Source organism: Triticum aestivum, chromosome 4A (genome assembly GCF_018294505.1).
Source record: "Triticum aestivum cultivar Chinese Spring chromosome 4A, IWGSC CS RefSeq v2.1, whole genome shotgun sequence".
In the NCBI taxonomy this organism is placed as follows: domain Eukaryota; kingdom Viridiplantae; phylum Streptophyta; class Magnoliopsida; order Poales; family Poaceae; genus Triticum; species Triticum aestivum.
Window position 1 is genome coordinate 5,753,465 of NC_057803.1, and position 16,006 is coordinate 5,769,470.

A 16,006-nucleotide genomic window follows, 5' to 3' on the forward strand; every position below is an offset into this window, starting at 1 on the left:
AATACATCATCTCACAACTAACATATTAGTTGTAATGCTTGCAAGGCTTATGTGATGTGCATTACCGAGAGGGCCCAGAGATACCTCTTCGACAATCGGAGTGACAAATCCTAATCTCGAAATACGCCAACCCAACATGTACCTTTGGAGACACCTGTAGTACTCCTTTATAATCACCCAGTTACGTTGTGACGTTTGGTAGTACCCAAAGTGTTCCTCCGGTAAATGGGAGTTGCATAATCTCATAGTTATAGGAACATGTATAAGTTATGAAGAAAGCAATAGCAACATACTAAACGATCGGGTGCTAAGCTAATGGAATGGGTCATGTTAATCAAATCATTCAACTAATGATGTGATCCCGTTAATCAAATAACAACTCCTTTGTCTATGGTTAGGAAACATAACCATCTTTGATTAACGAGCTAGTCAAGTAGAGGCATACTAGTGACACTCTGTTTGTCTATGTATTCACACATGTATTATGTTTCCGGTTAATACAATTCTAGCATGAATAATAAACATTTATCATGATATAAGGAAATAAATAATAACTTTATTATTGCCTCTAGGGCATATTTCCTTCAGTCTCCCACTTGCACTAGAGTCAATAATCTAGATCACATCACCATGTGATTAACATCGATAGTTCACATCATCATGTGATTAACACCCATAGTTCACATCGCCATGTGACCAACACCCAAAGTGTTTACTAGATTCAGTAATCTAGTTCACATCGCTATGTGATTAACACCCAAAGAGTACTAAGGTGTGATCATGTTTTGCTTGTGAGAGAATATTAGTCAACGGGTCTGTCACATACAGATCCGTAAGTATTTTGCGAATTCTATGTCTACAATGCTCTGCATGGAGCTACTCTAGCTAATTGCTCCCACTTTTAATATGTATCTAGATCGAGACTTAGAGTCATCCAGATCTGTGTCAAAACTTGCATCGACGTAACCTTTTACGACGAACCTTTTTGTCATGTCCATAATCGAGAAACATATCCTTATTTCACTAAGGATAATTCTGACCGCTGTCCAGTGATCTACTGCTAGATCACTATCGTACTCCCTTGCTTAATCAGTGCAGGGTATACAATAGATCTGGTATACAGCATGACATACTTTATAGAACCTATGGCCAAGGCATAGGGAATGACTTTCATTCTCTTTCTATCTTCTGCCGAGGTCGGGCTTTGAGTCTTACTCAACTTTACACCTTGTAATACAGGCAAGAACTCTTTCTTTGACTGCTCCATTTTGAACTACTTCAAAATCTTGTCAAGGTATGTACTTATTGAAAAACCTTATCAAGTGTTTTGATCTATCTCTATAGATCTTAGAGCTCAATATGTAAGCAGCTTCACCGAAGTCTTTCTTTGAAAAACTCCTTTCAAACACTCCTTTATGCTTTACAGAATAATTCTACATTATTTCCGATCAACAATATGTCAATCACATATACTTATCAGAAATGATGTATTGCTCCCACTCACTTTCTTGTAAATACAGGCTTCACCGCAAGTCTGTATAAAACTATATGCTTTGATCAACTCATCAAAGCGTATATTCCAACTCCGAGATGCTTGCACCAGTCCACAGATGGATCGCTGGAGCTTGCACATTTTGTTAGCACCTTTCGGATTGACAAAACCTTCTGGTTGCATCATATACAACTCTTCTTTAACAAATCCATTAAGGAATGCAGTTTTGTTTATCCATTTGCCAGATTTCATAAAATGTGGCAATTACTAACATGATTTGGACAGACTCTAGCATAGATACGAGTGAAAAACTCTCATCGTAGTCAACACTTTGAACTTGTCGAAAACCTTTTGCGACAATTCTAGCTTTGTAGATAGTAACACTACTATCAGCGTCCGTCTTCCTCTTAAAGATCCATTTATTCTCAATTGCTTGCCGATCATCGGGCAAGTCAACCAAAGTCCATACTTTGTTCTCATACATGGATCCCATCTCAGATTTCATGGCTTCAAGCCATTTTGCGGAATCTGGGCTCATCATCGCTTCCTCATAGTTCGTAGGTTCGTCATGTTCAAGTAACATGACCTCCAGAACAGGATTACCACTCTGGTGCGGATCTCACTCTGGTTTACCTACGAGATTCGGTAGTAACTTGATCTGAAGTTTACATGATCATCATCATTAGCTTCCTCACTAATTGGTGTAGTAGTCACAAGAACATATTTTTGTGATGAACTACTTTCCAATAAGGGAGAAGGTACAATTACCTTATCAAGTTTTCTACTTTCCTCCTACTCACTTCTTTCAAGAGAAACTCCTTCTCTGGGAAGGATCCATTCTCAGCAACGAATATTTTGCCTTCGGATCTGTGATAGAAGGTGTACCCAACATTTTCTTTAGGGTATCCTATGAAGACGCACTTTTCCGATTTGGGTTTGAGCTTATCAGGATGAAACTTTTTCACATAAGCATCACAACCCCAAACTTTAAGAAACGACAACTTTGGTTTCTTGCCAAACCACAGTTCATAAGGCGTCGTCTCAACGGATTTTGATGGTGCCCTATTTAACGTGAATGCAACTGTCTCTAATGCATAACCCCAAAACGATAGTGGTAGATCGGTAATATACATCATAGATTGCACTATATCCAATAAAGTACGGTTATGACGTTCGGACATACCATTATGCTGTGGTGTTCCAGGTGGCGTGAGTAGTGAAACTATTTCACATTGTTTTTAACTGAAGGCCAAACTCGTAACTCAAATACTCTTCTCTACGATCAGATCGTAGAAACTTTATTTTCTTGTTACGATGATTTTTCACTTCACTCTGAAATTCTTTGAACTTTTCAAATGTTTCAGACTTATGTTTCATCAAATAGATATACTCATATCTGCTCAAATCATCTGTGAAGATCAGAAAATAATGATATCTGTCGCGAGCCTCAACATTCATCGGACCACATACATCAGTATGTATGATTTCCAACAAATCTGTTGCTCGCTCCATTGCTCCATTGCTCCGAACAACAGAGTCTTAGTCATCTTGCCCATGAGGCATGGTTCGCAAGCATCAACTGATTCATAATCAAGTGATTCTAAAAAGCCCATCAGCATGGAGTTTCTTCATGCGCTTTACACCAATATGACCTAAACGGCAGTGCTAAAATAAGTTGCACTATCATTATTAACTTTGCATCTTTTGGTTTCAATATTATGATTATGTGTATCACTACGATCGAGATCCAATGAACTATTTTCATTGGGTGTGTAACCATAAAAGGTTTTATTCATGTAAACAGAACAACAATTTATTCTCTTACTTAAATGAATAACCGTACTACAATAAACATGATCAAATCATATTCATGCAAACACCAAATAACACTTATTTAGGTTCAACACTAATCCCGAAATTATAGGGAGTGTGCGATGATGATCATATCAATCTTGGAACCATTTCCAACACACATCGTCACTTCACCCTTAACTAGTCTCTGTTTATTCTGCAACTCCCGTTTCGAGTTACTAATCTTTAGCAACTGAACTAGTATCAAATACTGAGGGTTTGCTATAAACACTAGTAAAGTACACATCAATAACATGTATATCAAATATACTTATGTTCACTTTGCCATCCTTCTTATCCGCCAATCACTTGGGGTAGTTCCGCTTCCAGTGACCAATCCCTTTGCAGTAGAAGCACTTAGTCTCAGGCTTAGGATCAGATTTGGGCTTCTTCACTTGAGCAGCAACTTGCTTGCTGTTCTTCTTGAAGTTCTCCTTCTTCCCTCTGCCATTTTCTTGAAACTAGTGATCTTGTCAACCATCAACACTTGATGTTTTCTTTGATTTCTACCTTCGTTTGATTTCAGCATCACGAAGAGCTTGGGAGTTGTTTTCTGTTATCCCTTGCATATTATAGTTCATCACGAAGTTCTACTAACTTGGTGATGGTGACTAGAGAATTCTGTCAATCACTATTTTATCTGGAAGATTAACTCCCACTTGATTCAAGCGATTGTAGTACCCAGACAATCTGAGCACATGCTCACTAGTTGAGCGATTCTCCTCCATCTTTTAGCTATAGAACTTGTTGGAGACTTCATATCTCTCAACTCGGGTATTTGCTTGAAATATTAACTTCAACTTCTGGAACATCTCATATGGTCCATGACGTTCAAAACGTCTTTCAAGTCCCGATTCTAAGCCGTTAAGCATGGTGCACTAAACTATTAAGTAGTCATCATATTGAGCTAGCCAAATGTTCATAACGTCTGCATCTGCTCCTGCAATAGGTCTGTTACCCAGCGGTGCATCAAGGACATAATTCTTCTGTGCAGCAATGAGGATAAACCTCAGATCACGGATCCAATCCGCATCATTGCTACTAACATCTTTCAACACAATTTTCTCTAGGAACATATCAAAATAAACGTATGAAAGCAACAACGCGAGCTATTGATCTACAACATAGATATGCTAATACTACCAGGACTAAGTTCATGATAAATTAAAGTTCAATTAATCATATTTACTTAAGAACTCCCACTTAGATAGACATCCCTTTAATCTTCTAAGTGATCATGTGATCCAAATCAACTAAACCATAACCGATCATCACGTGAGATGGAGTAGTTTTCAATGGTGAACATCGTTATGTTGATCATATCTACTATATGATTCACGCTCGACCTTTCGGTCTCCGTGTTCCGAGGCCATATCTGCATATGCTAGGCTCGTCAAGTTTAACCTGAGTATTCTGCGTGTGCAAAACTGGCTTGCACCCATTGTAGATGGACGTAGAGCTTATCACACCCGATCATCACGTGGTGTCTGGGCACGACGAACTTTGGCAACGGTGCATACTCAGGGAGAACACTTCTTGATAATTTAGTGAGAGATCATCTTATAATGCTACCGTCAATCAAAGCAAGATAAGATGCATAAAAAGATAAACATCACATGCAATCAATATAAGTGATATGATATGGCCATCATCATCTTGTGCTTATGATCTCCATCTCCGAAGCACCGTCGTGATCACCATCGTCACCGGCGCGACACCTTGATCTCCATCGTAGCATCGTTGTCGTCTCGCCAATCTTATGCTTCCATGACTATCACTACCGCTTAGTAATAAAGTAAAGCATTACATCGCGATTGCATTGCATACAATAAAGCGACAACCATATGGCTCCTGCCAGTTGCCGATAACTCGGTTACAAAACATGATCATCTCATACAATAAAATTTAGCATCATGCTTTGACCATATCACATCACAACATGCCCTGCAAAAACAAGTTAGACGTCCTCTACTTTGTTGTTGCAAGTTTTACGTGGCTGCTATGGGCTTAAGCAAGAACCAATCTCACCTACGCATCAAAACCACAACGATAGTTTGTCAAATAGACTCCGTTTTAACCTTCGCAAGGACCGGGTGTAGCCATACTTGGTTCAACTAAAGTTGGAGAGACAGTCGCCCGCAAGCCACCTGTGTGCAAAGCACGTCGGGGGAACCGGTCTCGCGTAAGCGTACGCGTAAGGTTGGTCCGGGTCGTCTCGTCCAACAATGCCGCCGAACCAAAGTATGACATGCTGGTAGGCAGTATGACTTATATCGCCCACAACTCACTTGTGTTCTACTCGTGCATATTACATCAACATAAATAACCTAGGCTCGGATGCCACTGTTGGGTTTCGTAGTAATTTCAATAAAATTCCTACGCACACGCAAGATCATGTGATGCATAGCAACAAGAGGGGAGAGTGTTGTCTACGTACCCAACGCAGACCGACTGCGGAAGCGCTGACACGACGTAGAGGAAGTAGTCGTACGTCTTCACGATCCAACCGATCAAGCACCGAAACTACGGCACCTCCGAGTTCGAGCACACGTTCAACTCGATGACAATCCCCGGACTCCGATCCAGCAAAGTGTCGGGGAAGAGTTCCGTCAGCACGACGGCATGGTGACGATCTTGATGAACTACAGCAGCAGGGCTTCGCCTAAACTCCGCTACAGTATTATCGAGGAATATGGTGGCAGGGGGCACCGCACACGGCTAAGGAATAGATCACGTGGATCAACTTGTGTGTCTAGAGGTGCCCCTGCCTCCGTATATAAAGGAGCCAAGGAGAGGGGTGCGGCCAGCCCTATGGAGGCGCATGAGGAGTCCTACTCCTACCGGGAGTAGGACTCCCCCCCCCCCAATCCTATTCCAAATAGGATTCCCAAGGGGGAAAGAGAGAGAGAGGTGGCCGGCCACCTCTCCTAGTCCTAGTTGGACTAGGGGAGGGGGGAGGCGCGCAGCCCACCATGGGCAGCCCCTTTCACTTTTCCACTAAAGCCCAATAAGGCCCATATGGCTCCCGGGGGGTTCCGGTAACCTCCCGGTAATCCGATAAAATCCCGATTTCACCCGGAACACTTCCGATATCCAAATATAGGCTTCCAATATATCAATCTTTACGTCTCGACCATTTTGAGACTCCTCGTCATGTCCGTGATCACATCCGGGACTCCGAACAACCTTCGGTACATCAAAATGCATAAACTCATAATATCACTATCATCGTAACCTTAAGCGTGCGGACCCTACGGGTTCGAGAACGATGTAGACATGACCGAGACACGTCTCCGGTCAATAACCAATAGCGGGACCTGGATGCCCATAATGGCTCCTACATATTCTACGAAGATCTTTATCGGTCAGACCGCATAACAATATACGTTGTTCCCTTTGTCATCGGTATGTTACTTGCCCGAGATTCGATCGTCGATATCCAATACCTAGTTCAATCTCGTTACCGGCAAGTCTCTTTACTCGTTCCGTAATACATCATCTCACAACTAACATATTAGTTGTAATGCTTGCAAGGCTTATGTGATGTGCATTACCGAGAGGGCCCAGAGATACCTCTCCGACAATCGGAGTGACAAATCCTAATCTCGAAATACGCCAACCCAACATGTACCTTTGGAGACACCCGTAGTACTCCTTTATAATCACCCAGTTACGTTGTGACGTTTGGTAGTACCCAAAGTGTTCCTTCGGTTAACGGGAGTTGCATAATCTCATAGTTATAGGAACATGTATAAGTTATGAAGAAAGCAATAGCAACATACTAAACGATCGGGTGCTAAGCTAATGGAATGGGTCATGTCAATCAAATCATTCAACTAATGATGTGATCCCGTTAATCAAATAACAACTCCTTTGTCTATGGTTAGGAAACATAACCATCTTTGATTAACGAGCTAGTCAAGTAGAGGCATACTAGTGACACTCTGTTTGTCTATGTATTCACACATGTATTATGTTTCCGGTTAATACAATTCTAGCATGAATAATAAACATTTATCATGATATAAGGAAATAAATAATAACTTTATTATTGCCTTTAGGGCATATTTCCTTCACTCGGATATTACTATATATGCATCGGTTTCGAATTGTGTCTTCGGTCAATAGTTGGGTTGCCCGGCTCCTGCACTTGCTTCCTACGTTCCGCTTTGTTCAGCTAGGCGTGCAAAGCGAGAACCACTGCGGTTGTGCTTCCAGCTCACACGGTTAAGCACCTCAGTGGAGAAAGCCGAAAACTAACTGTCACAATAAGCGTAAACTGGTCAGCGATCCGATGACTGTGTTAAATGACGGGCCACTCATAACAATGGCCGAAGTGTTTACGGCTTGACCTTGACTGTCGCCGAACACTACCGGGGGCTATTAACTGGCCTCCCAAACAAAATCCTCGATATTTTTCTCTTACATTAGAGCTGAGGTTTCATGATCATGCTTAGCATGACAACCCAAAGAAAGAAACCGATAGCGGGACTATTTTCTTTGGAAGACATTTCTTATGTTAAACCGTAATATAACATATCTCTCTGCGTACCTTTGTTTATAAAACCGTATGGCCAGATTGCCTTGTTTGTCGTAAATCTTTGCCCTCATAAAGGCTTTATAAAGTAGGACAAACACTCCTCGGCTACTGGCCGAGGAGGTGGAAGTCGATGGTCGGTCAACAAAGTTTTGTACAATGCGGATCCGAGCATTAATGACGTAAAGTACTTGGATACATAGAGTCATTACACATAATTTGTGATTTTACTATGGATATTGATCCTTAATTCGGCCACCCGTGCCCGCATTAAGGCTCGGGGGCTACTGGGCTTTGGGCTTATTATTTACAAATGTTAAAGGGGCACATCGATCCCCTGATCTGGTGTTGCCACCCGACCAGTGTCTCGGGGGCTACTGCATTACCTATCCAACGCAGAAAATTTAAAGTGCAATACAGTTTCCGAGGAGATTTTGATCCTCAGGTTGGTCGGCCACACCCAACCTGAGTCTCGAGGACTGAGCACGCCGCTTTTTGTGTCCCGAAGTATCCTGCCGAGCTAGGACTTGATCCTCAGGCCGATTTTACAAATCAACCTGAGTCTCAGCGGCTACTGGGATCAGCGGTCTTACGTCATCCTTCAGGTGCATCTCGGATTTTAAACAGATACACACCTTGAGGGCTATTGGCCATATATCTTGGCAGAGAATAAATTGCAATAATAAAAAATATTGACAAAAAATCGGCCCACAGTCGGGGTGGTGCACCACCTCGGAAGCAGTCCAGCATAAAGCTCGGGCGCTAGTGGCTGGCTCCATAGAGGGCATTTCCGGCATTAAGCTCGGCTAAACTCCTTCAACTTTTTTGAACCAAGGTGATATGACACCTCGGATATAGTCCGACGTTGGAGCTGGGACACTGTCCGGCGTTGGAGCTCAGATATAGTCCAGCATTGGAGCTCGGATACAGTCCGGCGTTGGAGCTTGGACATAGTCCGGCGTTGGAGCTCGGATACATTCCGGCGTTGGAGCTCGGAAGCGGTCCGGCATTGGTGCTCGGCCGCAAAAAATACCTCGAATGCAGTCCGACGTTAGAGCTCGGACGCAAGAGGACACTGCCTCCCGGGAACAACTTCAAACCCGAGGTGTGGCATAAAAATAACAAGGCATTGATAACGGCCGGAAACTTAAAGGGGCTCCTCGGATACCCGACGTGTAAACTCGCCGAATGCATTTCGGCGATCCTCAAGATCGAAGATGAGAAGATTTGTTGAACCAGTTTTCAAGACCGTCAACCGAAGATGAAGAACAGTTCGGAAGAATCGAGGAGCGTCCCTAACTTGAAGACCAGTTCAGGGGGCTACTGACGGTGTCCTGGACTAGGGGGTACTCATCACATCGTCTCCCGATCAGTTGGATTGGGCCGAGGACCCCCATGGCCGTATACTCATGGGCCAGTTCGGACAGCTGCCGCATACAAGGAAGATTCCACAAGACTTGGCGATCAAGACAAAGACTCCTCCCCACCGGCGTATTCGGCTAGGACTCTTGTTATCCTAGGCCTCTGGTGCATTATATAAACCGAGGCCAGGCTAGTCGATAGATATATACAACAATCATACCATAGGCTAGCTTCTAGAGTTTAGCCTCTACGATCTCGTGGTAGGTCAACTCTTGTAACACTCATATCATCAATATCAATCAAGCAGGACGTAGGGTATTACCTCCATCAAGAGGGCCCGAACCTGGGTAAACATCGTGTCCCCTCCCTTCTGTTACCATCGATCCTAGATGCACAGTTCGGGACCCCCTACCCAAGATCCGCCGGTTTTGACACTGACAGAGGATATTTCAGTCCAGCTTACCCATGTCAGTTATCCAAATATCTGAAAGGCGCTCTAGGTAATCATACTTCTGCTTTGCTACTACATGTTTTGGGTAGAGGAGTATAGACAGCTTTTCCTGTTAATTTAGGATAAGGTTTAGGATAAGGTTTTGTATCTCTTCCCAATTGGAAAATCAAGAAGAAATTGAGTGTGATTGGTTGACCGGTGGCCATTTTTATAACAGGCAGATATTCTGAATTGATATGATATGATATGTTGCATTCTCTGGGTTTGGGCGTCTACCTCTTCTGTTTTGTCATAAGATCCTAGTTACTATGAGTGTTTACAAATTCTAAGGGGCCTCTGCATGTCGTACCATTTTTTTTGCCAAATTATACAAACAAAGAACACTACAAATACTGCAGACAATGCCGTTTTGTTGTGAAATCCTTGTTTACGACAATTATGAGCGCTTTAGAATTTAACAGTCCTCTACATGTCTTATCACGGCAGCTTCTGCTGGGTCACGGAGTTAAAGAATACTACAAATGTTGCATACATGGCAACAGTAAGTATCACAACTCATTTACTTTAAGAGCAGTGTTATCACATAATTTTCTTTGTTCTATGCTATGTATGGGTCAGATCTCCGTGAAACTAAGCACCTGAGGCCAGTTTGTTTACTCATTTTATTCTTAGAATTACTCTGTGAAAGCTATAGGATTCTGGTGTGGATGTCGCATACAGTGGCGAGCTGCAGGCTAGAATTGAATTTACATGCTTTTTCCTATGCCAGTCGTACATTACAATCTTGGGCTATATTGCAGACAAACGAGGCAAATAGGCTGGTGCTTATGCAAGGGCAGCAGCTGATGGAGCAAATTGCAATGGAGGTCTTCAATGCTGTGAAAGGATGGTGGCCGACTGCTCCATGACTCCGGGGAATGTCTGCCAGCGTAGTTCTGATTCTGTAGTTTATCCCTTTTTGTCAGATCTGTTGTGTACTTGATTACATTTCTTTTCTGCTGAACCTGTTGTATCTGGTGTTGGTTTCTATTAACAACAATCGCAGGGCCCCCCTCTTTTCTTCAGAAAAGAAAAGCTATTTCCGAGCTAAATTATGTTTATAAGAATGCCAGCATCACTGGTGTCTAAATTCAGAGACCAAATATACATCCATTGTTGAACAGAATCCAAGTGCCCATGTCATATGAATTACATGACATGGAAATGATCTTAAATGACTGCACGCATATATACATTATCAGAGTTTTACCTCGACTAGCTACAAGGGGGGCCAGAATTTTCGACGGGGCCGTCGGTAGGGTGAGTGTTGATGTGGGCTTCGTCGCGTGCCGCCAACAACAAGGTTTCCAGCTTCCACGGGAGGTATCGACGGCGACATGGTGCTGAAGGGCGGTTGCAGCACAGGAGACCGTCGCGGTGGAGGCTGAAACTGGCCGCGGTCGTTCAGCGGCAGTGGATGCACCATCTGCCCGAAGCCGGCTGTGTTAAACACAGGATGTGGCTGCTGGGTGTTGTTCACTGCATATATACCACAATCAACAAAAGCATAGTTAGTACCAGGAGTTGAGTATCGCAACCACTGAACTGCATGTACTAGTGGATTTTATGATGGTAAGAAATGCTTTGAAGTTCACAGTCTTTAGACAATATGTCACTCTCTCCTTAATCACAACTTATGAGAAGAGTTCTGCTCTGTTTCACCAACTTCATACGCCTCTGCATGCTTCCTTTTTTCTTTCATGTTTTCCCTTGTAAAATAAAATAGATGTACTTTCTAAAGATGCAGCTTATGACTAAACTCTCAGTTTAATGTTACTTGAGTTCTATCAAATTTGCTAATTGTTTTAAGACAGGTATGCAAATAAGAAACACAACTGCATCACAAGCTTCACCTATGCTAGTACCTGATCCTGATGAGATGCAACTGGGAAATTGTGGCCAGTTAGGCTGGTACGTTGGTTGCTGCTGCAATGCAACAAGGAGTGGGTGCTGGTAGCTGCCATAGCCTGGGTCTGCGAAACTACCATATTCATGATGGCTTCCATTGTAAACAATCTGGTGCAAAGGCACATTCACATCTTCAGAGTTGCTTGCTTGTACTATAACCTGGGGCAAAGCTGCATTTACGAGGCAAATGAAAAGCTGTTAAATTCATGAAAAATCATTGTAGCGGTCATCATGAATGAGGTTCAGAAAATAAAACAAGCAAGCAACTTGAATTGCACATTCAAGCACAAGTTAGCCAACATCCCTTTACCTACGTCTACGTATATATCGAGCCACTCGAAAGATAGCGAAAAGAAAAGAAGGCAACACCATCAGGGTTTAACCATTAACATTAGTGGTTTGCTTTGTTAAAAATGATCAACCACTCTCGCCTCACCACCCCACACCCCAAGGTCCTATTTTTATTCTTCTAAGAAACATGAATAATATCTTTATTCATACCAGATCACCACAAATGCACCAGTAACCATTGTTCTAAACAACGCCTAATGCATCTTGGTCAGTAATTACCTGGAGTGACACTCAGATGACCTGACAACACACAAGCTAGTCATGATGTCGAACAACGGGACATGGTGCCATTGTTTTCAGTGTCTTGTTTCTCATGTCAATTGAGATCCTCTGCGCTTTGTCGACATCCAACCTCACCTTGGAATTCATGTGGACAACATCGTCACCATGGATGCTCAGGGTGGGGAAAGATGGTAATAAGTTCATTATCGTCGAGTTTCCAACAATGTCGTCCCCCAGCTGAGCCAACAAAGCTGAATGGTGTGGGTTCTCGACGAGTATATCATCGACATGAACATCCCTCTCCTTGCGCCAACCACTGTCGGAAAGCACTCTATTCCATATGGCCGCCCTCCAACCAACTAGCTTATGTGGCCAACGCTTCTTGGCTGGATCATCTGGTGGCGGTCTCACAAAGCACCATTCATCATATGTTCTATCTGGATCACATGGCGCGACGCTTTCTTCAACCGCATCAGGTATTTGAAAATGTTTGATCTCGATAAGCTTGAGCAATCCATCGATGCAAGTGACATCCCGAAACATCCGTGCGCACTGATGGTCGGCGGCGTCGGCTTCGTTCCCAGGCATCGGGCCAGGAAGTGGGATGAACCACTGCGGCACATATTGATCATTAGAGAGCACATCGCACACCATTATACCCTTCCAAAGATCGACCCAGCCCAGCATGCTTCCTCCAAGTAGGATCACCTTGTGCGACGCCATGGGCCAATGCTCATCAAGTGGTGGTCTCTCCAAATTAGCCAGCTTCATGGTCCAACCGTTCGACACGGACGAGTACAAGTGCAGTTCATATCCCGAGTTATGGCTCGGGCACAGACCAGCCAGCATGTATTCCCCATTGTTACATCAGTAAATGCCGAGATCATATGGCAGGAGGTAACTACGACCGGGTACCGGAGGAATCCGGGAGAGCGCCGGCTTTCCTGGAATGGCCTGATAAATGTAGTACTCACTGGTGGACCAGTTCATTGGCAGGTGCAGGAGGAGGAACTGCTTCTCGGAGCGGATAACATGTGGCTCGTCGGCGAAGTCGGCATCCTGGAGGCCGGGGCAGTGGATGCAAAACATAGGAGAGGGCTGGCAGGCGGGCGAAGCAGATGGAGAGCTGGATGGCGTGGCCTTTACTTGTCTCAGCTTTAGCCGTGGTGAAGTTCTGGCGGTCGGCGAAGTAAACCCTCGTGTCCAGGAGGATCTAGGCGGGGAGGCCATTGGCGGCGTCCAACTCCGGCGTGGCGGGCGGATGCAAGCAGGCGGCAATTCTGGAGTTGGATATAAATTTAATCATCGTTTGTTCTTGCTGGATTCTGTGAGTCTTACGGGGATCGAGTGGGAGAGAGATTGAACCGGATTTGGGGACAACTAGGTCCTACGTTCGCTAGATGTTTGTGTTTAGCGACAAAGTCGGAGGTGGCATGTAGAGGCCGAGGCGGGGAGAGCGCCGGCGGCCGGCGACGCGGAAGGAGACGACCGGATCAGGAGACTATCGACGCGGGAGCAACGGAAAGAGTTCACCAGCGTCGGTTTTTTTTGGGCAACCGCCGTGGAGTTTTTCCTTTTTTGAGGGATGTGTAGTTTTTGATTTTGAAACCGACGTGGGGGTTTCTATTTGCGAGGAAGAAGGGCCTTCTCCTTTTCATATTCGGCTTAGCAAACTGAAGCCGAAACTAAAGCCGGCCCAGCCTGCCGAAGCAAATACTTGGCGCGCGCATTTGTTTTCGTGCGTTTCAACAATGTGTTCATGACATTTCCAAAAACAATTATACAATGTAAAGAAAAAATATTTGCATAGTTTACAACAAATGTTTTGGTGCCATGTGGAATTTTATAAAAGATGTTCACGTGTTTCAAAAATATGTTCATGGCATTTTATATTTTTATAAAATGAACATAATGTTCACATAATTTTAATTTTTTTGCCCCATTCAAATATATGTTTGTAAAATTTTCTTAAATGGTAATATAATGTAAAAAAACATTCATGTAATTTTAAAACAAATGTTATGTACATTAAAAAAATGTTCAATGCGTATTTGAAATTTTTCAACATTTATTCATAAAAATATCCGAAATATGTATTTAAAAAATATTCATGATGTATTTGGAAATGTACAGCATGCATAAAAACATTACACATGTATATAAAAATGTTCATTCCCTATTTAAACTAGTAAACGGCACGTGCCATGCACGTATATGAGATAGTTATAAACACATATAGTAAGTGGTGTAATTTTAAATATCACCATTTGAACTATCATGGGTATTCACGCAACTTGTCAATTAGTTAAGGACTGGCTTAACCAATGAACGTTCGCGGGTAGCACGACAACTGCGAACGGTTTGCTTAGCAATTATGTTGGCCGATGATTGCAAGTCTAGTTAGCAAGTATGGCAAATCCGGCTCAGCTTAGTTCTTTTTACCAGGATTTGTTGTGCTCACAAACTACATTTCCTCGAGACAATGCAAATTGTCATAGAAAACGTCTGATTTAACATCGGCTTCCAACGAACTTCAGCTAAATAGTACCATCATTATTTAATCATTTATTATAAAGGTGGTAGAAGTCATGTAATTTTTTTCCGACCAGTGGTGGTCTTTTCATATGTTAATACTTTGAACTACACAAATAACTTCTAATAAAATTGGTGACATGTGCCTTTCCATTTCAAAATAATAATAACTATAAACATATAATCAATTTGATAGTGTATGCGTGTAATATTGATTTTACACAATGTAGAATACCAAGAAAAGAATACGCTTCATCCTCAATCATTTATCTTAATAAATTTTAATGCATTCTGAATTGATCTACTATTGTACATGTTGACTATAAAATAGACTATAGATGACATGGCACTGGTTTATAGCCAGCAGCTGGCTATACTATTTACCATGCTCTTAATAATCTACCTGGCCTATTGCTGCATGCATTCTGGTCTGCTAGAAATTTCTAGATAGTGTTGGGAGCATCACGTGTGCATTCTGCCGATTTTACCTAAGTGGCGTGCTGACAGCACAGGGAAGGAGCGCCCCGCAAATCCGTGCAATGTGAAACGTCAGATTGACATATATATCCAATGGTCCATATGCAGCCACGTAGTCATGTAGACCAACCCATTAAATCTGAACTGTCCAATTGGGAAGATCCAACGGCCCATATGACTTGCTACTGGTACACTATATAGGAGTATAGAAATGTTCAAGTGATGCCAAGCTTTTTTTTCTTTTGAAAATCCCTTCCCATATTTTTTTTGGGGAAACTTCTGATCTATTCATCTTCAATCGTACAACGAATACCAGAAATAATAAAAAAATAATATCCAGATCCATAGACCACCTAGCGACGACTACAAGCACATAAGCGAGCTGAAGGCACGCCGCCGTCATCGCCCCTTCATCGCCGGAGTCGGGCACAACTTGTTGTAGTAGACAGTCGGGAAGCCGTCGTGCTAAGGCCCCATATATAGGACCAACGCATCAGAATAGCAACCGCCACTGATGAAGAATAACGTAGATCGAAAGGATCCAAACCGAAGACACGAATATAGACGAACAACGACGAGATCCGAGGAAATCCATCAAAGATAGATCCGCCGGAGACACACCTTCACACACCCACTAGCGATGCTAGACGCACTGCCAAAACGGAGGTTAGGCGTTATTCCATCTTCAGGGAGCCGCCGTCGTTTCGCCTTTCTGGACAGGACACAAACCCTAACAAAACAAGAAGAAACGACTAAAAACAGAGGCCTCCCGCCGGCCCTTAAC